Genomic DNA, 24652 nt, shown 5'->3' with positions numbered 1-24652 from the left:
GGCGCAGGGGGTGGCTCATAGGTGCTGGGGCCACGGGCGCCCGCCGGGCCTTTTGAAGTCTCCGCTGGGGGCGGGGAGGGTGCGCTGAAGGCGGCCTTTTAAACCGTGGCTGCACGCGGGCTTGGTGGAGCAAGGTGTCTGGTTTCAGCAAACTTTAGGAAAAGTCCCAAGCTGAAGGGGGGGGGGGGGGGGGTGAAAGCAAGAAAGAAAGAAAAAGAAGCCACAGAGCTGTGCTCTGCTTCCTGCAGGGGGCAGAGCGCCCACGGCTGCCAGGAGGGAGGCCTGAAGAACCCACAGGCGGCAGGATGGCGCGTGCAACCACCCCCACCCCCACCTTGAACCAGAGTTCTAAACCTCCACGTGGACCGAATTAAGCATTCTTCTGGGGGAGAGGGGCCATGCATGGGTTTTCCTCAGCCCACAGCTCTGGAAGGTTGAGAACTCCCAGTCCGATCACAGTTAACATTTTTTGAGCTGCATAATGCTTTGTGCTAGGTAGATCCTGTCCTTATTTACATTTTTTTTTTTTTACATTTTGTTAATCGTGGATTTTTTTGCATTAATTATGACAGTTTTAGAGTATTGCATTAATACTGAAGGTTGGGTTTTGTTTGTTTGTTTTCATATTGCCTAGTATTTTGCATCCTCATCAACCTCGCCCTAACCAGGTGCAGCCCTGTGCTGTGTCACTGTTTATGGGAGGCCTGTTATCTCTATTTACAGTTGAGAAAGGCGAGATTCTGAAAGGTTAAGTAACTCTCCTGAGACCACTAACTGGCTGAAGGAGGAGATGAGATGTGAACTGAGGTTGTCTGATTCCTGTCTCCTGCAGCTGAGCATGAAGATCCAAATCTTCGCCTTTGAGAGGGTCTGAGAAGATCCCTGCCAGCCTCCCCAGCTTCAGGCCCTGCCCCAGGCTCCACTCCCTCTGATGCCGGGGCCCAGGCTCTGGACAAGCTGGGATACTTCAAGGCCTTGTCACTGCTGTTTCCTCCCAGGCTCTCTCCCTCCAACCACGCTTTCTGCCTGTTCACGGCCTCACTGTCCTTCCAGGTGGAGCTCAAAGCTCTGCCTCACACCTTATCGTAGTGCACATCATACCACACTGTCATTGTCAGATCCCCACACCTAGTGGGGAGCCTGGGGCACGAGAGAGGCTCAAACCATCGATGATTTCAATGATTTTCCTTCAACTCCTACAGTGTGCAAACCCCTGTGCAAAGCAGGAAGAAGAGGGTCCACCACTGTGGGAGTGAAGGCAAATAAATTTACACACGGCCCTGCCTTCTGAGCACACACATATTTGTAATGTGGACAGAAGACACGCACAGCAACGTGGGGCAGGGAAGAGAGCCTATATGGGAGACATCAGACACAGCCATGCCACAAGGAACCTCCCGCAATCACATAAAGATAACAGGGAGAATTTGATAGACGTTATCAGGGAGATACAGATGAATGGAACTGTCAAGCAGACCAAGGGATCGAGAGAAACCAAGGAAGGCTCCCAGGAGGAGGTGGCCTCTGGCTCCTAAAGGATGTGCTGGTTACACATGCAGCCATGGAGAAGGACAGCTCAGGTGGAAGAGTCACAAAAAGGTCAGGAGGGTGGAAGTAAATTTCAGGCAGGTTTTGCAAGAGGAGTGAGGAGAGCACGGTGGAGAAGCAATCGAATTCTCCCCACTGCACAGTGTGGGTGATGTCCTGTGACTCACTGGCCACAAAGCCATTTCCAGGCAAGAGATGCATTTCCTCAGCAGGCAGGCAGCAGGTCAGTGGCTGAGCACCAAGACCTTTCCAAATCTCACTCCAAACCTGAGTCTGCAGTGGGGGAGCCCCAGGGAGCCCTGTTCCACAAGGGACAGCCCAAAGACTCATGGGAAACCCCTCAGAGCCCATAAGCATTGATGGTGTCTTTTTCAAGAGCCTTGCTTTCTCCGTCTGTAAAATAGGTGCATCAAACATGATCATCTTTATGGGCTTTTTGAACTCAGGAAGATGAGACTGTTGTTTAACAATAAACCCAACTCAGTAGATGCTTATGGAGCGCTAGCTGCATTTTGCTAGGTTGTGCGGAAAAAGGAGGCTTATGTGCTTCAAGGAGCTCATGGTGAGCTGGGAGGTGACACATGGACACTGATAAGAATCCTGGGGAAGAGACCTTGTTTCCTGCCTCTGCTGCCTCTTTACACCCAACCTTCCTGCCAAGGAGGCTCCTGGCACACCCCCAGTGACTGGGCACACACAGTTCTGCAAGGAGTTCCTGGCCTGGTGGAGATTCAAGGGCCACATAGTTAATGCCCTGCCCAAACAGATCAGCCATGGACCACTGCTTGAGAGAGAACATACTGCCTTGAGAGAGACTGTTCATCTCAATAGCCTAAATGGTGGACACCTACATAGCAAGTGCTCAATAAATGCTTATGAATGAATCACTCGTGAAGTCTTAGCCAGCAGAACAGAGGGTTGCACACGGCCCAGATATCAATGCCCATCGATTTCTCCACCAAGCTTTTTCTGAGAATGCACTGTGCGCCAGGCTGTGCTTGCTGCTCTCGAGGTGCGGTGGTCCCCTGCCAGAGGCCGGCAGGGAGACGGACAGACAGGGCAGGTCAGGAAGTCCCGCCTCAAATCACGCTGGTTTAACTGGTGCTGCAGAACTGGGACCAGAACTCAGGTCCCCAACCTTAGTCTTCACAACCTTAGATTTAGTCTCAGACCAGTCCCCATTCTTCCCCATGCTCTGTGCTGCTGGGCACGCCAAGATGGGTCTTCCTTTCATATGTGGGCCCTGCATGGCATGGGGCATAGGATGTGTGCACATGATACATGTCTAATATTAGAGTCTTTCATCCCCCGGTCACTTGGAGAGACGCTGCCATGCATCAGACCCTGAGCTTGGCACTGGTCACAGGCAAATGTAAGTCGTGGTCCCTGCTGTGAGCAGTTGCTGTATTGATGCTCTGGCACCAGCCTGAAGCACAGTGCCTAGCACAGGGAAGTACTCCATAAATGCTGAGCTAAAGATGGAAGGAATGAAGGGACAAATACATGAATGGGAGTAAAGTTTGCTGGATTAGAGCAGGCTGGCTCCCCCTGCGACCTGCTCCCTTTCCTATATCATGGCCCTCACCCATGAACACGTTGGTTGGGCGCCTGCTTTGTGGCAGACCCAACTTTAGGTGCTGCAGATGCCTTCACCACGCTCCACCCCACGCACCGCTGGGTTCCCAGCACCTGGGATACAGCATTTCAGTAGAGGGAACCAAATGGAAGTCCAGGCTGCAGAGAGAGGCAGCCTCCAATCATGCCCTCTCCCTCTGCCCCTCCAGGCAATGCCAGTTCAGCCCCTTTCTCCAGGGGAGGCGGCTGGAGACAGTGCTGCCTGTTTTCATGGTTGACCTGTCTCCTAGGGCTTGGGCTTTGCCTGTGGGGCCACGTCACTCTGTCCTGGCAGCTGCAAAGACCCCCCCCCAGAACAATCATTCCCCCAAGAGGAATGAGGGGTGAGGCCAGGGAAGCTCCTGAGCCACTTACTCAGGAGGGCACATCCTCTGGACACATGATCCCATTGTCTGGGCATCCCAGATCATCTCCCCAGGGCCTCTCCCCTCCTCCCCAGTCTAGTGTTATTTCCTCAGGACTAGGCCAGGGAGTCCAGGGCTGTGAGATAGCCAAAGCACACGTTGTGCACACTGATGCTGATCAAGATGTGGGGGCCCTATGAGAAATTCAGGCCTGGAAGACTTCCAGAGCCACCTGGCCCAATTTCTTTATTTTGCAGGTGAGAAAACAGAGGCTCAGAAACACACACAGGCAGTGCAGGGACTAGAGTAGAAGCTGGGCCTCCCGGGTTGATGTCTAACTGGAGAGAGTCAAACCTATCTCCTCATCCTTCAGTTCACTCAGCTAGCCTTGGAAGAGTTAGACCCATTTTCCAGATGGGAGAGCTGTGGCGCGTTAGCTCTCTGGACTCTTGCTGATGGTGTGTCTGGAACCATTGGCTGTACCGAACAGGCCGTCCATGAGGAGTACTGGCCGCCCCCACAGCTGAGAGTGAAGACAGAGCAGTTGATGACCTGAGAGAGTTTCAAGCCGTCACTCCTATGACCACCTCTTTCTGGAATGTCCTTCCTCACTGGATTTCCCCCTGGATCCCCACAGTGTACCACACCCAGGCCCCTGCCTGGTACTCAGCACACCATTTCAACCGGGGTATATATTTATCTCATGTACGTACTCAACTAGAGGGCCTCAAAGCCACGGCTCTATCCTGGCACCTACTCAGTGGCAGCCTACAGTAGGCCCTCAGTAACACATGGCGGACGGGTCATGAGAATTCTCGTGTTTTCTGTTCTAAGGCTTGTGGCCAATCACAATATTAAAAAGACATTAGCTTGTAAGCACATGTAATAAATAACTTCAAAATGCAATGGGTATTTAATTTTAAAGCGTGCCTTTAACATTTATGTAAAACGCTTTTTGTACTCGTTCAATAGAAACTTATCTGGCCACTGGGTAAAGCTAGCAATGAAACTACTGGTCCGCAATGTGGTAAGTGATGGATGAATGGGCGGGGGTGGACAGGGGGTGGACAAGGGACAGAGGGGAAGAAGGGAGGGAGAAGAGGCAGAGCCGGGGGCTGGTTGGCCATCATCCTAGGGGCAGACACTATTGTTTCATCCTTGCTAACAGAATTCTAGCTCTGCCCATCATCTTCTAAGGGGCCTCATCCTTTAGTAGAGACTGTGTCCCTCCCAAGCCTCAGTGATTGAATCCTGCTTGGACTAAACCCACCATGGTAATTTCCTTCATCTGGCCAGAGAGGAGGTTGGGTGTGAACATAAGATACAGTTGAGCCACTGAGATGTGAGAGGAGTTATATATCCAAAAAAGAGGAGGAGGAGGGAGAGGAGGAGGAGGAGGAGGTTTGAACATTGTTGGGTGAAGATGTGCCGTTTGGAGCGGCTACAGCCATTTTTGCCACAATGAGGAACAAGCCCTAGGTCCATGGCCAGCAGACTGAGGATGGCAGAGAGGAAAGGCAGAAAGAAGCCTGTCCTTAAAGACATTATTGAGATGCTAATGGACAAAAACAAGAGTTCAGCTCCTACGTCATCTCATCAACGTTGTATCGAAACGATGGTGAGTGAAACGTTATTTGAAGACCTCGGGCACACTTTTATCCACTCCTCTGGTGCTTTGCTTTGAGTTCCTTCTTTGGAGGAATGTTCTTGCTCTCCTTTTCCGGGTTCTTAATCTGCAAAATTCAGAAGGTATCTCCTTGTCTGGGAAACCTTTCTTGTACCACCCGCACCGGTGCCGTCAGCATTTAACATCCAGGTGGGTGTGCTGGTAAGTATTTAACACCCAGCTCTCCAATAAAGGAGGGGAAAGCCCTGACTTTTAGCATCTGCCAGTGGCCATGCTGTAGATAGCCTCCTCGTCATGACCAGTTTCAAGGTACAGACATGCTACCCTTGAGTGTGAGGTTGGGAAGAGATGTGCGAGCCGATGGGAGTCCATTCCAGCCACCACTGGCTGGACAGGCCGCCTGCGGTCTCTGTCCCTCTGCGCCCCCCAATAATACAGCGCCGGGCCTGGCCATATTGGAGCCTGAGGCCAAAGGGAAATCTGTAATATGTCTTCATTTAAAAGTTTTATATCTTTTGTTCACCCGTTACTTTTTGCATTACTTTTGATTTTTAAAGCATTCCAATAAAGTGTTATTTACCTCGATAGTGAATTTAAGCACCACATTAAATTTTGTTCCTGAGATAAGTGCCTCACTCACTTCGCCCTGGCCCTGGCCCTGACATAATAGCCCATGCTGCACTGCAATAATCACCATTGCTATAGCTGCCTCCCCTACCAGGTTGTGAATCATGGGGACAGGAATTCATTTCTAGGACACGGCGCACAGTAGGTGCTCAATAACTAGGGTCCAGTGAGAGAATGAATAGATGTATGGACCAGTCGCTCAGTTAGGTGCTCAATAACTAGGGTCCAGTGAGAGAATGAATGAATAGATGTATGGACCAGTCACTCAGCTTCTTTGCCAACAAAATGACATGCTGATAAAATACATCCTCTGCTCTTGATTAGGCGTAGGTTTTGAGTTTCAGCTCTTCCAACTCAACAAAGATTAACCCTGCCCTTGACCCGGGTGAGCCAGCCCCTGCACTGGGGATCTTTACCAGGGCCAATCTGCAGACGCCTCCAGCCTGGGGTAGCAACAGAAGGAAGTTGAATCTGGAAAGTGGAGACTGTACTAGGACCAGGGTGGGAAGTCACCGAGAGGCAGCCGCTCCTTAGATCCCAGGAAAGACTTTCTAACCGTCTGCATCAGCGCCCTCGAGAGGCAACAGAGTTCCTGTCTCTGGATGGATCCCAGGAGACTGCCGTTTGGCAGGGTCAATGGAAAGGAGATGCAAGCAGTGAATGCTTCAGGATGACTTCCAGCTCAACAATGTGATGGATCATCCGCCAGCTGAGGGCCCCAGGACTTGTTCCCATGCCTGCTCGCTTCTCACCCCGAGAACCTCCACAGAAGAGCTCTTCCGGGGATGCCCTCATTGGCTTCACAGGCATCTCCCTGGGCTCCGGTCAGGGTGCGGGTGGGCGTCGAAGGGTTCTATGTCTCGGAGAGGGTCCATGGCTTCCATTTTTTAAGCACGTGATAATGTTGTGCCCATGGCAAAGAGCTCCATACACACATTTGCTTATTAATACCCACAGGACCCTCAGTTAATCTACCCATTTTACAGATAGGAATCAGAGAGCAACTTGCCCAAAGTCACCTCGCTGGTAATCGATGGAACTGAAATTGTAACCTAGAACCAACCGTCTGATTCTAAGAGTCCATGAGCTTAACCACATCGAATTTCTAAGATAGACACCACCACCCCCTTGGAGCACTATTGACTGTGAAAACTAAAAAACAGGGGTGGGAAGGAGCCGATATCGCTATTTTGGTCCTTCTTCTGGCCTCGTCTTGTCATCTGCTTCAGACATGCTCCCTGCTCTCCCAGCCCACTCACCACTGAAGCCCCTACGGCTCTTTCCCACCCACCACCACAGCCCCTTCCCACCAAAGAGGAGCTCATGTTCTCTAAAGAGGACTCTTCAGCTCAGAGATACAGCCCCATTTGGAGGGGGAGGAAGAGAACAAGCCGTGGGCATCTCATGTGCCAGGCTCTGCACACACGTTTCCCATCCTTCTCACCCCAGGACCAGGAGCAGGTGCTTTTCCCATCTCCGTGTTCAAGGCCTGCAGCCTCCTATATGGTAGCCACTAGCCACATGTGGCTATTTGAATTTCTTAAATGTATTTTAAAAATTAAGCTCCTCAGTCACATTAGCCGCATTTCAAGTGTTCCATAGCCTCATGCAGAGAGTGGCTACTGTATTGGACAATGCATGCGGAAACAGAACATTCCCATTCTCGAAGACAGTTCTATTGGACAGCGCTGCGCGGAGGAAGAACGAGGACTCTGAGGACGACTTGCTTTGGAGCCACACAGCGAGTTGTAAACAGAACTGGGATGGGACCCATACTTCTCGCTTCCAAAGCCTCTACTCCCAGAGCCTGGAATAAATTTGCCACCACCTGGCCCCAGAACAAGGAGGATTGTTTGCCTGGAATGGTAGGTTGACTTGGGAAACCAAATAAGAGATCAGAAGACTGTGGGTGAATACCAAAGTGGGGAAAAGGAGCCAGCTGTTCTTGAGGGCTATTTTTATCCTGCCCAGATAGCCTGGGGAGCTGCCCCCCCTCCCCTTACAGCTATTTTTATCTCAGGAGCTGGAATCAGAACACTGTCTCCCATGGATGGTTGGGAGGATGCACTGATACATCAAATTCCAGCATCAGGACCTCCCTCCGGCTGACAGCTTCCAAGGCGGCTTCATGTCCATTCTCCGAGGCCATTCTCCTACCAGTTTGGGAGGCCAGCATAGTCAATGGAGAGTGCAAACCCCAAATAACAGATAGGGGAACTGAGCACTGCGAGCCGTTTCAACAGCTTGTATATGGTAGGGCTGGGATTTAAACCCAGGCTGAGACGGCTCCCGGCTCCCTCCTTTCTGAGCAGGGGACTCAGCTGAATGACAGCAAACAGCCACATTTCTTGCTGACCCCACCTCACCCCTTTCTGGGTAAATGGGCAAGTTGCGCAAACACGTTACAGGGAACTCTAATCTTTTTCTGCCTCCTCCATGGACTTGCTGGGAATCTGGCCAATGGGAAGGCTTTTGGTAAGCCGAAAAACACCCAATGCTCAGAAAAAACGATTTTTTATTATTATCACCACCACCATCATCATCATCAGCTACTAGTATGAAATCTATCATTGAAGACGGCCTCCACCCCTTCCCCCTCTCTGGGCCTCAGTTTCCCTGCCTGAAACCTGAGCCGTCTGGCCCAGAGGATCTCCATGGGGCCTTCCTTCCAGCCTCGGCCTGCCATTTCTATGACCCATTCATTCAGTCAACAAGTGTTTATTGAGTTCGAGCAGCCCGACACGGTGGGGAAATGAGGGACCGGCTTCTCCAGAAGGCTCTCTGCCCGGGCTGCTTCAGCCACATACGCAAATTTCCTTGTGTTTTCAAAAGGCAAATTATGGGAAACATGTTATTCACCATAACACACTCGCCCCATCTCTCAGGGGGAAAAAAAAAATCTCTTGAACCCCACCAAGAACTAAGCTAACAGAAGACAGAAACCCACCCTTGTTCCTTTGGGCGGCTTTCCAGAAGCGCGTCCCTGTTAAAAAGGGGAGACTGTATGCGGCCGTGTCTCTCTGGGCCGCTCTGGATGTCGTAAACAACCTGTGTTTGTCCCGGCTCTCTCCATCCTGAGGGTCAGTCACAGCCAAGGGGAAAACAGCCCTGGTCTGTGCCCAGCCGTCCCCAGAGGGAGGCAAATTGTCCGTAAATATTTTTATCTTCATGGTCACCAAGGCAGCTGCGAGGAAGGCTTTGATTCTCCAAGCCCCCAGACCACTCCCTTCCTCTGGGGACCGGGTGGTCAAAGCTGACCCGGGCGTCCCATCTCCCACCCCCAAATTACAGGCTGCTGCCCACGCCGCCGGCCCCCGGGGGGCGGGGGGCTGCGAGGCGGGGCCGCATGTACACCGTGGCTGGCCTCGGGCTGTAGGAATTGCGTCTCCCAGCCAGCTGGTTTCCTGCCGGAGCTGGGTGGTCAGGCAGGGAAGGGAGGACCCAGAGATGGTGCTCGGGGCTGGGAGAGGGCCCGGGGCTGGGGCAGAGAGAGGCCCAAGGCCGCCATCTGGATCTGGAGTGGCCTTGCTTATCAGGGCTCCGGTGGAGGAGGCCTGAGAACATCCCTGACTGGGAAGTGGTTTACGGCAAAGCAGATGCTCGGAGGTCAAAGGACTTTCACGATCCCAGGAAAAAAACGGCTAATGGTGAAATTTCAGGCTCTGTGATAGCTACTGACAAAGGCACCGGGGCCAGGGATTTCAACCCAGGACTCCTAAGAGCATCCCTCAGAGAAAGCGCCTGTGTCCCCCCACTTCCTTGCGGGAACTAACCTCCTTGCCTAACGAAAGAAGACTGTTCCTTTCTGAAACTTTCTAGAAGGAAACACTGCGTCTCGATGTACATGAGACATGAGAACCTCAGAGGGTCATCCAAGTGCAAGGTCCTCTGGTTCTGTGGTTCCTAGATCCCTGAAGCCATAAAATGTTATGGCCCAAGTGCTAGACTTCTAATGCCTGTTGCTGCCAGCACCGAGGCTCTAAAATCCTGGAATCCTCCCTGGCAACGACTTTCGGCTTCTATGATTCTGTGCTTCTGAGGCCGATTTCTGTGATCCTTCAACTCTGTGACCTACTTCGGGGCAGACAAGGACCTCACACAAGGGGGCATTCATTCCCAGCAGGGATTACGTGCGGAGGAGCCCCGTGGGGCCGGCTGACGAGCGCGCTCCTCTGTCTGTGATGGGCAGCAGTCCATGGCCCAGAAGCTCCCTGAGCCCAACTTGCCTTCTGACCTTTCCCTGGCCATATCCTCACTTGGCTCCCACGTAATCCCACCCTGCCCCTCCCCACCCACGTCACCAGGTGTGGGCAAGGATGCTGCCGCAGCCACAGCCGGCTCCAACGCCCCCCCTCCCCGCCCCCCATACACACAGCACCCATTCCCAGAGGCAGAGAGAAAGGGAGGCAGTAACTCTGTTTCCTCAGGCAGCAGGCCCTCCAGGGACTCAGCATTGGAGAAGCCAGAGAAGATAGGCTTGTCCCTGGACCTAGTCCTAACTTGTTCCATCCTGATCTACCTGGCCGGCGGCACCAGAACGGCCACGACTGGGTGATTAAAAGGTCTGTAAGCCTCCCAGTAGGTTCTTCCACCGCCCACTCCTGTGGAAATGCCATCTGTGGATGGGCCTTTGCAGAAAGATCTTGGAATGACAGCTGGAGGGGAAGGGGGACCCTTTGTGCCTCTTTCTTGTCTCACTCACTTATTCAACACCCAGCTCAGGGCACCAGAAAGGTGCCTTCCTTTTTTTTTCTTTGACTAAACTAAAATCCAACTCCGGTTCATGTACAGTATCTCCGTGCTGGCAGGAAACTCAGTGTTGGTCATTACCAAGCCCCCCCCCCCGCCCCCCGCATTCACGTCTCCCTCTCCTGGTTCCGGTCATGCCAAGGCCCTGGGGTCTTCTGTAAAATAACACATTCCGGGAGGTCTTTCTGTCCTTCTGCTTCCATCTTTGGCCTCGTGGCCATCGCTATCTGTGCTGTGCTGGGTGCTCTGGCCATGGGATCAATTCCTAGGTGTAGGTCTTATCACCCCCTTTGAATTCCTGGGGCAATGAGGCCTAAAAAAGGCTGAACAACTCACTCAAGGTCACACAGATTCAAGTTCAGGCTGACACACTATGGAGTCCTGGCTGCTCACAGGGTCCGCTGTGACACACCTTTCAGTCCCTGTGGATCTGCCTCTTGCCCTGGGGACCCTGGCACAGGTACCCAGCGGGTGCTGGGTACAGAGGCTTTCCCTCCCACGGCCCTCACCCACCAGCCCTCAAAGCCCCTTTCATGGGCCTGTTCCACACCCCACTGGGGAAGCCAGACAAAACTGCCAGTGTTGGGATTATTTTTCTGTTTCCAGATGGATCTGTTTTCTGGCTCCATCCAGGGCCTCCCATCACCGCGTGGGGGCCAGGGGCCCAGCGCCAGGTTAATATTAGGAGGCAGCAGGAAAAGAAGGCAGCCCAGTGCAGCTCCTCACAGAGTCCTGGGCTGTTCCACCAGGGCCGCCTCTGAGGAATATTCCTGGGGCATTTAAAGGGGCCTGGCAGCCAAGCGGGCCACGAGGAAGAAAGAATAGTCTTTATTTTCTTTAACAATTTTCAAGGAAGCGCCCAAGTGTCTCGTTTTAGTCCGGGGGCCAGCACGGAGTCCCCTGGTGATCTGCAGAGCTGAGCTGGGCTCTACTCACGCTGAGCTGAAGACAGCATTTTAAAATTCAACCAGGCAGTCACTCATTCAACCAACATTCACAGAGCACCTTCTACCGTATTGTCAGATGAGGCACCACACACAGAGGAAAAAAAGGTTTCTACCCCCGTGCAGACCACAGTCTAGCAGGGAGATGGCTGTTAGATAATTGCACGGGTGAAGGACACTTGCCACTACGACAACGTGCTATGGAAAGGGAGGCCCAGATGTAGACAACAATAGCAGACCTCGGCTTTTTAAAAAAAACTTCCTGAAGGACACTTGCCACTACGACAACGTGCTATGGAAAAGGAGGCCCAGATGTAGACAATAATAGTAGACCTCGGCTTTAAAAAAAAACAAAAAAAACTTATCAATCTAAATGCCTTGTTTCAAAAGAAGAAGAATAGTCCCAGAGAGAGAGACAGAGACTCCTAGGTACCCAGAAAGGGTATCAACACCAGAGCTGTACCCACCCATTTGGGCTGGGCCGTGGCAGAGCAGTATGGACAATCATGGGATTCTGGCAGCCTTGCCCTTGATCTTGGGGGAATAGGTAGATAAGACCGGGGTATAGGGAACTCACTGATCACCATTGATCAAAGCCAAGTGTATGAGAAAGTTATCTCCAAAGCTCATTGAGTCCATCTGTTAATGGATTCATGACTCAGTTACTATGACAAAAACATCCAGTCCAGCTGGAAGAGGGAAATGTCCCATGCCTGTCCTGGTCTCCATGCCCAGGAACAAAATCAGCAGGGGTGACAAATCAGTGTGCGTCTAAGTGGGGCGCTGGGGCAGGGAGAGACGGGAGGGCCTCCGAGGCCCAGGAAATGACAGGGTGTCCTGTGTAAGACCGTCCATGGGGTCCGGGTGGCCTCGGTGGGAAGGGCCGCGGAGAGTTCAGCTCCTGCTGAAAAGAAACTTGATGCTCAAACCACCGGTGGGGTGAGAATGGGATGGGATTAACAACCAGTCTGGGGACAGAGGGGACAGGGGAGGGGAAGGGGCAGCGCAAGCAGAAATCAGTGAGTCCTTGGCAGAGGCCGGAGGGAAACTTCTGGCCCGGTCAGGGGACTGGGTCAGAATCCGGGGCCAAATGAGGTCTGCAGATGTTGGCACACTCAGAATCCCGGCAGGAGGCAGCACCACGCCAAAGGGGTCAACTGAGAGAGCACTGAACGCTCCGGGCAAACGAGCCAAGTGGCTTAGAAATAATGATACCACTGCTACTGATAGTGATAAAACATAAAAGGTTGGAATGGAAGTTCTCAATGGAAATATTCAAAGCTCGAGTGGGTGGGGTGATGGGAACCAGCCGTGGCAGGTGAAGCGCCCTGGGGCTGGCCGCCATGAGGAGTCTGGTCATCCCAGCTTGAAGGGACCAGGGCGAGGGGATGAGTTGGTGGAGCCAGGCAGGAGCTACGGCCTTAGGAAAGCCGACATTGCCAGAGCTGGGGCAGGGCAGCGAGGGAGCGGACCCCAGCCTGTCTCCCCTCCTGCCTTCCCATCAGCTGGTGCCTCCCACAGACCAAAGCCACTCAGAAGTGAGGTGAGGCCCTCCCTCAGCCTCTAGAGCAGTGGTTCTCAACCTTCTGGCCCTTTAAATACAGTTCCTCATGTTGTGACCCAACCATAAAATTACTTTCGTTGCTACTTCATAACTGCAATGTTGCTACTGTTATGAATCGTAATGTAAATATCTGATAGGCAGGATGGTCTTAGGCGACCCCTGTGAAAGGGTCGTTCGACCGCCAAAGGGGTCGTGACCCACAGGTTGAGAACCACTGCTCTAGAGGTAGCCTCCTGGAGCACAGACAAGGAAAGGCAGAGAGTACATGGGGAACCCGAGAGGAGGAGAAGAAGAGAAGTGTATTGTGACTGGTTGTCCAAATACGTCCACCTTTTAAAAAAAATGCCTGGGGTGGCATGCCCTCTCCACTTGGCCACAGGCTCAGCACTCCCAACTGCCTTATGGTTCAACTGGCCCCGCGTGTACATAGTTCCCAGCTGGCTCTGTGGCCACTGGAGTTTGTGAGCCCCGGAAAGATATACTCCGAGGTGCCTTCCTGCCCCCTCTGACTTTGTGACTCTCAGAGACCTAGACGGCGAGAAGCGGTCACTTGCCCAACATGCTCCCAGCCCCTGCTCAGTGCTGGGGCCCAGCTGGGGTTCTGGGGACCCTGTGATTATCAAGACCTGTTTTTAACCTCTGGGGGCTTATAGTCTATGGGGGAGACATGAATCTATTTGGTGAGAAAATACTGGTAGGCAAGCACGGATTCCTCTGGCCCTGCATTCGAGCTGGGGGAGACAGAACACAAACAAGGAAGCCCATCGATGTATAAGTGCCGGGAAGGAACAAAAAGCCACAAAGCGGTCTGAACACGACGAGAAAGATGTGGAAGTGACCAAGCGCTGTCTGAAGGACAACAGCAAGCTTCGTGGCACAACACAGCCACCATGTTTGTGCTCCCGGATTCCCCGGGACCTGTGACGATCCTACCTTACACGGTGAAAGGAGTTCCGGTGTGATTAAATGGACGATTTTGAAGAGGGGATAGCATCCTGGACTGTCTGGATGGGGCCAATGCAATCATGAGAGTCTTTATAAGGGAAAGAGGGAGGCACAACAGCAAGCTTCGTGGCACAACACAGCCACCATGTTTGTGCTCCCGGATTCCCCGGGACCTGTGACGATCCTACCTTACACGGTGAAAGGAGTTCCGGTGTGATTAAATGGACGATTTTGAAGAGGGGATAGCATCCTGGACTGTCTGGATGGGGCCAATGCAATCATGAGAGTTTTTATAAGGGAAAGAGGGAGGCAGGGAAGTCAGAGAAAGAGATGCGCCGATGGAAGCGGGGATCATGATCACGGAGAGTTTAGAAGATGCAGCTCTGTTGACTCTGAAGATGGAGAAAGGGGCCAGGAGCCAACAAATGCAGCTTTAGAAGCTGGGAAAGGCCAGAGCCTCAGCCCCGGAGCCTCCAGAAGGAAAGCAGCCCAGCCTGCACCCTGACGTTAGCCCATCAGACGCATTTTGGACTTGACCCCCAGAGATGTAAGGGAATAAACTTGGGTTGCTTCAGTCACTGAGTTTGTGGTCCTCTGTTATGCAGCGTTAGGAAGCTCATGCACCATGCCTGGTGCCTTGGCTGAGATAACAAAAACCAGAGCCCCCACCTGTGACCCCTCCGTGTGGGACTTCCTGTAGCAGATCAGGGCCCCCAAGCAAGCATTCTAGCAAAAATGGCAGAGCGCCACGGCCTTTTGCTAGCCAGCTCCAGAAGTCCTGTGGCACACTACTGCTCAAAGCAGTCACAAACCCGCCAGACTCAAAGGGAGGGACGGAGACCCCACCTCGGCTGGGGGGTCAGCCGTGGCCTTACATTTGCAGCCGTGTTATGAAATCACCACAAAGCTCCATTAGAGGGGGCGGTCAGGGAAGGCCCCCTGAGCAGGTAACATTTAAAGAGAACCCGGAGGAGGTGAGGGAGCAGGCAGAGCAGAGGGCTTCAAAGGGAGGGAACAGAAGTGGGAAGCCCAGAGGTGAGAACGAGGCAGGCAGATGACTAGGAAATTCCAGTCCCTGTGACAAGTGACCCACATGTGAGAACCCAGCCTGAGAAGGTTCCAGAAGGACGGGATGAGCGAGCAGAGATGATTGGAGAACTTGGCAACCCCCTTCCTATACCCCCAACTCCCCACAGGAATGAGGACTGGCCCATGCACTGCTCACTCTGTCCCCACTGGGTACTGGGACCCCCCGCCCCCCCCACAGGCCCAAGCAGACCTTAGCAAAGGCCTCTGCTTCCTGGGCCCCACATCAGCTTTCTTTCTGTGACCCCGTGGCCTGCACTTTTCTGTGCGATGTCCTTTCATAGATAAGGTTTTACCTAATTAACTGAGGGCTACCAAGAGCACTTTCTCACTGAGGTGAAGAGAGCCGGTGGGAACAGGGGAGGCAGTGTGCACGCACGCGCAGCACAGGGCGTCGGCCTCGGAGCCTGAGCGGATACCCTCCAGGCCTGCCCAGCCACCCACCTTTCTTCCCTCTTTCAATGCTTTCTTCCCTCTGCAGATGCAGCCGGGGAAGTGGGAGGAGGCCCCAGGTCCGAATGGTCAGGAGGGAGCCGGGGAAACCTTCCTCTGGTCCCCGGGGTCAGCATAGGGGTCACAGGATTCCAGCCTGAGCACAGAACTGGGCAGGTAGAAGATGCTCAAGAACTACTCCTTGAATAGAGAGGAGAGGGAGGAGAGAGGAGGGGAGGGGAGGGGAGGGGAAGCTGAAGGGGGGAAAAGGAGGGCGAGAGGAAGAGAGAAAGAAAGTTTTTTTCTCTGGCATACAACAAAGATGGTTAAAGGCATAGGTTCACGTTTCTACAGTCTTAGGTTCAAATCTTGGTTCAGCCTTTTACTAATTTACTCAATTACTTTACCTTTCTGCGCCTCAGTTCCTCACCCATAAAAGGGGATAATCATGCCAACCTTATAGAATTGCTGCATCGATTAAACAGGATGGTCTCCAGAAAGGGCTGATGAAGAAGAAGGTGGTGATGATGAAGATAATGCCGAGGAAGATGATGGTGGGTAACATGCCTAAGCCCGCAGCACATGCCAGGCACAGTTCTGAGACCGCTCTAAGAGGTGAGGGAGCAGGCAGAGCAGAGGGCTTCAAAGGGAGGGAACAGAAGTGGGAAGCCCAGAGGTGAGAACGAGGCAGGCAGATGACTAGGAAATTCCTGTCCCTGTGACAAGTGACCCACATGTGAGAACCCAGCCTGAGAAGGTTCCAGAAGGATGGGATGAGCGAGCAGAGATGATTGGAGAACTTGGCAACCCCCTTCCTATACCCCCAACTCCCCACAGGAATGAGGACTGGCCCATGCACTGCTCACTCTGTCCCCACTGGGTACTGGGACCCCCCGCCACCCCACAGGCCCAAGCAGACCTTAGCAAAGGCCTCTGCTTCCTGGGCCCCACATCAGCTTTCTTTCTGTGACCCCCGTGGCCTGCACTTTTCTGTGCGATGTCCTTTCATAGATAAGGTTTTACCTAATTAACTGAGGGCTACCAAGAGCACTTTCTCACTGAGGTGAAGAGAGCCGGTGGGAACAGGGGAGGCAGTGTGCACGCACGCGCAGCACAGGGCGTCGGCCTCGGAGCCTGAGCGGATACCCTCCAGGCCTGCCCAGCCACCCACCTTTCTTCCCTCTTTCAATGCTTTCTTCCCTCTGCAGATGCAGCCGGGGAAGTGGGAGGAGGCCCCAGGTCTGAATGGTCAGGAGGGAGCCGGGGAAACCTTCCTCTGGTCCCCGGGGTCAGCATAGGGGTTACAGGATTCCAGCCTGAGCACAGAACTGGGCAGGTAAAAGATGCTCAAGAAATACTCCTTGAATAGAGAGGAGAGGGAGGAGAGAGGAGGGGAGGGGAGAGGAGAGGGGAAGCTGAAGGGGGGAAAAGGAGGGCGAGAGGAAGAGAGAAAGAAAGTTTTTTTCTCTGGCATACAACAAAGATGGTTAAAGGCATAGGTTCACGTTTCTACAGTCTTAGGTTCAAATCTTGGTTCAGCCTTTTACTAATTTACTCAACTACTTTACCTTTCTGCGCCTCAGTTCCTCACCCATAAAAGGGGATAATCATGCCAACCTTATGGAATTGCTGCATCGATTAAACAGGATGGTCTCCAGAAAGGGCTGATGAAGAAGAAGGTGGTGATGATGAAGATAATGCCGAGGAAGATGATGGTGGGTAACATGCCTAAGCCCGCAGCACATGCCAGGCACAGTTCTGAGACCGCTCTAAAGATCAATGTTTCTCATCCTCAACGCAACCCAAGGAAGCATTTCACAGATGACGAGACGGAGGCCCAGAGAGGCTGAGGAGCTTGCCCAAGGTCACACAGTGGATAAGCCTTAGTGGGTGAAGGCAAGCCCAGGCAGTGTGGTGCCCAGCTGGCACTAAAGCTGCATCCTGCAGTGCCTGACACATAGTAGGAGCTCACTAAGGGGCACGTCCTCTGTCCAGTGGGCAACTGTCTTCTCTGCACTGGGTGGCGAGCAGCAAGGGCAGGGGCTGCTGGTCCCTGCCTCTGGGTTCCTAGCACTAGGCTGAGCCCCTAGGACTGTTGCCTGGATGGGTGTGGCCCAACAAAGGTGTCACTCCTGTTGTGTCCTCTAATGGGACAAGGGTGTTCTGAAGTCAGGCTGCCTGGAGTTGAATCCTGGCACCACCATGTATTGGCCCTCAGCCTCAGTTTCCCTAACTGTCAGGGGAAGAATGAGAGTGCCCACGCCACATGGTCGTGCGACTGAGATCCGATTGCACAATGCTGGGCAGAGTAGTAGGCGAGAGCTGAATGAAGGTTCGCCGTCATCACCATCATTGTTTGTGTTGCTCTTCCACACTTCAGCCAGGCTTCCCCACAGCACCCTGGCTTCACGGGGACCGGGCCACCCTCCCGGGCAAAGAACAGTTAACCAGACTCTTTCTAGTGACGGGTAACTTAACTCCCATCTCAGATGCAGCAGCGGAGGCCAACGCAGAGGTGAGGCCGGAATTCGAGATTGGCCCTGGGCCGCGTGCTCCCTCGCGAAATGGCCAGAGCTTTCACCCCAACCCTTTCTTCTCCCGCCTTCCAGAGCAGTGGTCATAGATATGGCGAAACAAGATCCGCCTCAAGTGAGACTGGGGTTGGGAGGGTGTTGGGAGCGGGCAGGTTGAGGGGGTGTAACACAAGCCCTCTCAATGTCCCTCCCAGACAACACTGAATCTGCCCTTTGACTTCCCCAGAGGCCCAGAGAGGTTAAGGTTCTGGGCCAGTACCACACAGCTTATCTGAAAGCCAGTTGGACTTTCTGATCCTGGAAGTCCCTAGTTCTAAAACTCCGTGACACTCCCACCTCGGCTCAGCCCAAGGTCACTTCTTGGGGAATGGTGGGCGATGAGGAGGCTTCTTGGCCTTTTTCACCTGAGTCTTGGATGGGGGAGCCAAGCCAGAGCCTCCAGTGCGGGGAGGGGGTGAGCACCAGGCAGCAGGATCGGGTGCCAGGCCCTGCTCCTTGGGTCCCCGGGGAGGATCAGTTGCTTGGAGGAGGGGAGGAAGGCCAGGATGCCAGGAATGGAAGGTGCTGGAAAGCCATTTCTCTAGCACCGGCCTCATCTCATTTTCTCTCTGCCTGGCTTCTCTCTGGCCCACTCTGTCTTGTGGGCTCTATTTCTCTGCCTCTCCCGTCTTTTCTGTTTCCCTCGCCTTCTAGTTCAGCGGTTCTCAACCTGTGGGTCGCGGCCATCGGAAAACACACATAGCATATCAGATATTTACATTATGATTCATAGCAGTAGCAAAATTACAGTTATGAAGTAGCAACGAAAATAATTTTATGGTTGGGGGTCACCACAACATGAGGAACTGTATTAAAGGGTCGCGGCATTAGGAAGGTTGAGAACCACTGCGTTCCTTTTGTCTCTATATCCTGCCTCCCTGTTCCTTCCCCTTTCTTTCTTGTCAGTCTCTCTCCACGTATCTCTTTCTGTTTCTGCCTGTCTTTTGCTCTGTCTACATCTCTCTTCCCCTCCATTTCTCCCTTCTTTCTGCCTCTCCTCCTCCCCCTGCTCTGCCTCCTCTCTGTCTCCCCTCTGCCCTAGTATCCCACTCACCTGGGAGGAGATAAGGGATCTGGGGAGGAGAGTGACACACAGGGAGGGGAGAGCAGGGCAGACGACAAGAGGCCACTGCAAAGGTCCAGGGAGGAGATGGCCAGATCTGAGCCCTGTGAACGCTGCGAGGTGGAGAGGAGGGGTGGCGGTGAGAAAGGCTGCAAAGGAGGGAGCGTCGATGGAGCAGCGCTGGGGAGAAGGGCCAGCAGGTGGGAAAACTTCCAGGAGGAAGAGGAGGAAGGGACCTCAGCATGAGCATGTCCAGGGGATCGTTTAGGCTGAACCGCGGGTCTGATGGGGACGGGTGGACTGACGGGGACAAGGAGGGCGGGTGCTGAGAACTGAGCCTAGGCCGGGACAACTGGGGGAAAGCCTTGAATGCCGACCAAGAGCCTGGACGTCAGTCCGTGGAGCGGTGGCTTTTTATGTGAATCTGATGAAACTCCAGAATTCTCCCTGACCAGTGTGTATGCCCCATGTTTGGCACCCATGCTGAGGCTTCTGGGACCCTCTGAAGTTCTTCCATGAGCCACAGATACCTCAGGACATGACGCTGGTTGCAGGCCCTGGGGAGCCATTGAGGGTTTTGAGCTGAGGAGACCGGAAGAGTTGGAGCCTCACGTCAGGAAGGTGCATCTGAAGAGGAGTGGCTTTCATGGTTGGGCAGAGAGACCTCTAGCTGCCTGGCCCACCGGGCCCGGGGCCTCGCCGAGTGCACCTGCTTCCTGGAGACCCTGCCAGGCTCTAGGCATGCAGAGGGCTGGCTGCAGCCTAGGACACCCAGGCGCAGAGGGAGGGGCTGGGGGCCTCTTCCTGATGCTGGGAGGGTACTTGGCCTCAGGATACCTGGCCCAAGAGGACTGGCCATTCCCAGCCTTTTGGATGACCAGCCTGGGTGCCTGAGACAGTAGCTGTGCCCTGCCAGCTCCAGCCCAGCCTGGTTCCTCCTTCCCACCCACTCATTCACCCACCTCCTGTCCCACATGCCCTGCACTGGGTCTCTACCTCCTCAGACAATGTCCTGTAGGCAGGAAACAGCTCCGATGTGGGGGCTGCCCTCACCCTGACAGCAGGGCCAGCCTGGAGTCTGCTGCAGTAACCTCAGTCCTCTGGTTCAATGCCCATTGTACAGACTGGAAAACTGAGTCCTGGAGAGTGGGGAGACCTTCCCAGTAATTCTCCAACAAGTTGGTGCCTCAGGCAGGCCACCAGGCTCTCAGCTCCAGGCTCTTCTGCCTGTGCGTCCAGGGTGGTCCTGCACGTGACCCTATCTCCTAAAATGCCTGGGTCCTGCCCCAGTCACACCCTCTACTCAGGCTGCCCTCGCCAGTTTGGGCAGAACTCATTGCTATGTGGTAGTTACCATTTATTAAGCGCCTATCGTATGCCAGTCACTTGATATCATGCAATCCTCCCAATGGCCCACCATGTAGGTGGTAATGTTAGCCTATTGTGTAGATGAGTAAGCTGAGGCTCAGAGGGGTCCAGTAACTTGCCTGTGATCACCGTGTCAGTAACTGACAGGGCCAAGATTAGTACCCAGGTGTGTCCAACTGCCAAGTCCGGACCTTTCTCCTATACCACACCCCTTTCTCTTTCTGTCACACAAAAGGGGCATCAAACTGGAGACCCAGGAATCTGTCCCCCAAACCAGATGTTCAGGCACCCACCTGGCTCCCATGAGACCAGGTAGGGGTCGGCTTTAGCAGCCAGGGGGGCCTCAGCTGCTGCCTTCCCTTCAGCATTGGAGGTCCATGAACCCAGTCTCCAGGGTTCAGCTCTGCCATTGACTTGCTGTGTGACCATGGCCTCGTCCATTGCCCCCTCTGGTTATGCCTCTGTCTTCCCCTCTCAACCTGCAGGAGTTGGGCTCCTGACTCCCAGAGGGCTATGCCAGCCCGAGTGCCTGCAATTCCTTGGCTGAAGGGAGATGTCTTATGCCCTCTGGGTAGAAGCATTGCCAAGCTAAGGGTTTGGCATGCCATCTTTGCCTGCTCTGTTTGAGGGTGACTGTCTTATTCCAACAGGGAACCACCCCCAGAGTGGCCCACTCCAAACCCCAGTGACTCACTTACAGAGTGAGGGGCAAGCGGGCGGGAGCTGTCTCTGTGGCTCTTGGCGTCTGATGGAGCCCACGGGCCCACGAGCCCATGCCGGGCGGGGACTGGTGTCAACCACTGGCTCCTATAAATCGCAGGGCTAGGACAAGGTGGGACCGCCAGCAGCCCTCGAGAGAAAGCTCAGCCTGTGTGCTCTGGGGAGGTGACCCGGGGGGACCCTGGGCCTCTCCTCGGGGGCGGGCGTTAATGAGCGCTCCATCTGGTGCCATCCTCAACCACGAGCTGACGCTGACACAGCATCTCAGAGAGGAGAGAGTGCGCGTGTGTGTTCCAAGGCTAGCAAAGGCTCAGTTTTTCCGATTCGGAAAAATCCGTTCAAAGGAGGGAAAATCGGGGATGAGGAGCCGAAGATTGCCTGATTAATGTGGTCTTAGTCTGTGACTTGAAGGGTTCACAGAAGACCATCTCCCTTGATGTCTCACTGGGGAGACCCAGGCTCAAAGAAGGCTGGGCTCCGAGGGGAGGGCCATGGCAGGGCCAGAAGAGCGATGTGACCTTTCACTGCCCAGCCCAGAGCTCTGACCGGTTTGCCATCCTGCCTCCCTCAGGCAGGGCCAGCTCTGCCTTTGGCCCGACTGGAACACGCACCCCGATTCTCTGGCCTCGGTTTGGATTCAGGACTGTCACTTCTCTGAGAAGATACATTTACTAGGAGGTACCCCCTGCAGAGGACCCAGAGCCCCGCCTTCAGAGGATTTACCATCCTCTTTAGGAGACAGGAAGGAGTTTAGAAGGGAAACCAGAAACATAGTAATAACTGATGCTTAGTTGGTACTTCTGCACCAGGCACGGTTCTGTTCTATGGGCTTTTCACATATTAACCCATGTAGTTATCATGACAACCTATAAAATACTGTCATCCCTGTTTTACAGAGGAGGAAACTGAGGTCGTCAGAGGCTAATTAACTTCCCCCGAATCACGTAGCTAGGAAATTGTGTAGAAAGGCAGCCTGGTGTTTGAGCCCATAACTTTGTATGGCAAGTGTGAGCACCTCCTCTGTGCAAGGCGCCATCCTCAGTGTTGGGGGCCCTGTGGTAGAAAGAATAGACAAGGAGGCTGCCCTCAAGAAACTTGTCATTCTTTCTTCATCCACTCACCCACCCACCCATCCATCCACCCATCCATCCATCATCCATCCGTGTCTGGTTTTATTTGCTTTTGTATCCCCCGTGCTCAACGTAGTGCCTGGCACTAACAAGCTGTGAACCAGTATTTGCTGAAGAAATGAAGAGATGGGGAGAGATGTGGGCCCAGTCCAAAAACTCTGGGTCTGAGTCCCTTACCCTCTCCCAGTCTCTATGCATTGGGTGGTAAACACTGCCCTGCTCACCTCACAGGTTTCTTGGGAGGTTCTGATGGTGAGGAGGCAAGTGCTTTGCAAACTGTAAAGGGCTGTGAAGACATAGTCAGCACTGGGCTGCCCAGCTGCTGTGTAGGCGCCGAGGCCTGCAGAGCTGTGTCTCTCTCAGGTCTGGCTGGTGAGACCTGTCAGACACTTCCCCTCGGCCTGCCAAGAGGCCCAGAAAGGAAAGGAAATTGACATTTAATGAGCATCCACGATGTGCCAGGACCTTCACACGCTTTAACCCTCTCTTCTCTTGTACGGATCAAAGAATGGAAGCCCAGAGAGGTCCATCTATTGCCCAAGGTCACACAGCCAGTGAGGAGCAGAGTCCAGGGGGACCCTGGTCTGTGAGTCCCAAAGCCTATGGTTGTGACAACACCCCCTACCACCTCCCCGTAAAGGGATGCTGCCGACTTCCTGCTTTCCAAGTCTCCAAGTCCCCAGTGTTCAAGGTTACACAGCAAGCTCCTTCCTGGCAAAGCCTTTCAGAAAGTGTTTCCATTTAGTTTTTGCATTGATTATTTCCTTTTTGCTTTATAGGAATTTCCCCCCTTTTATTTGCGAAAAAAAAGCCAACGTAAATGTTCTCCCCACACACAGGTTAACCCTTGTCTGTCAGAGAGGGATGTGAGCAGCTATTTGGGGAGGAGACGGAAGGTCAGCTGCTGGCCACAGCTCCTGCAGGGCCTCTTCGCAGACCCTCACCATAGTTCACACGCCAGTGTGGCCGTGCTGTCTGCTGTCCGATCACCAGCTTCTGTGACCCTCAGCACAAGGCAGCCTTCTGTGACCCAAGTGGAACCACCCCCCGAAGCTTAGAGCCCAGGCCTCCTGGAGACACCACCTTGTGCCACAGGCTGGGACAGAAAAAGAAACGCCCGTAGCCACTGTTCCTGGGCCACCCACCGAGAGCCTGGCACCGCGCTGGGCACCTCACCAACATCCTCTGACTGCCTCTTCTAAGTGGGAGGGGCAGGTCTTGGTGACCCCATTTTACAATGGAAAGAAAAGCTGAGGCTCAGAGAGGCAAACTCACCTGCCCAAGGCCCCCCAGCTGGCCAGGGGCAAACTGAGGATAAGACAGGACCCTTGCTTTAAGCCCAGGGCTAAAAATAAGACATGGTGCATGTGAAGTGACCAAGCCACGCCCCTGGGCCAGGCACCACCCTCAGTCCTGGGGACCTGGCCCAACAGGAAACTGGTGGAAGCAAGGCCCCATTCTGCTAAAGACTTGCTGAGTGACCTTGAGTTGGTTACTCTCCTTCTCTGAGCCCAGAATTTGCCCCATGGGAAGTGAGTGGGTTGAATGTCTCAGTCGTTTATGCTCTTTCTCAGGTCTTGTTTGGGTAACAATTCGCAAAGTAGAACACGGTAGGTGAGAAATGATGGCCGAGGTTTGTGGAGCAGCAGCACATGATTGAGAGTTACTAAAAAGCCCTCATCCTGCCACCTAGAGCCTCCATTACCAAGACCCCACGAGGCAAGATTCCTGGAGGCGCTCAGGTTGAAATGCCCCTGCAGCCTTGCCCCACTGCTGACCCGCACCACCACCACCGAGTAGAGTTGCAAGCCGTGGGCCAGACACCACAGGGAGGAAGGGACGGCACCAGGCCTTCTGCACGGTGTCTACGCCAGCGTGCAGGCCTCTCTGGGCCCACCTCTTCGGCGGCCCCCTCCCCCGGCCCTGTCCCTGGCAGCCCCTCACCAGGACCCAGCGCCCAGCGCCCCCAGCCCCAGCCGAGGTTCCTCTGTATTTGGCTCCAGCGCCAGCAGGCCGGCCATTTAAGGCTCCACCTCACCCCTTTAAATTCTATTTTTTCAAACCACATTCTTGAACTTGGCAGATAACGTGGCAGCCCGACAAGAGCCCTATTTACCCGGAGAGCCGTGAATGGGCCCTTTATAACAAGCTTCATTAATATTTCTACCTATTGGCCAGCTCGCCGTTTCCTCCCCCTATACAAACAGATTCTCCACACAGAAAGACTTTTCAAATGCTCTTGTTGACTTTCCCCAAACAGGGAGAGCAGCCGGGCCGGGCCGGGCCGGCCGGGCTGG

At 53.8% G+C, this 24652-nt stretch overlaps 1 protein-coding gene across 1 annotated transcript in view; it reads right to left on the bottom strand.

The window, feature by feature from the left end:
* Positions 1-24652, bottom strand: part of COL27A1 (collagen, type XXVII, alpha 1) — a 161352-nt gene that overhangs the window by 136149 nt on the left and 551 nt on the right. The gene's annotated exons all lie outside the window — the stretch shown is intronic.

Source organism: Myotis brandtii, unplaced genomic scaffold, assembly GCF_000412655.1.
Source record: "Myotis brandtii unplaced genomic scaffold, ASM41265v1 scaffold658, whole genome shotgun sequence".
Classification (NCBI taxonomy): Eukaryota; Metazoa; Chordata; class Mammalia; order Chiroptera; family Vespertilionidae; genus Myotis; species Myotis brandtii.
Note: the sequence above shows the minus strand (reverse complement) of the source record. Positions and strands in the feature narration are given on the sequence as shown.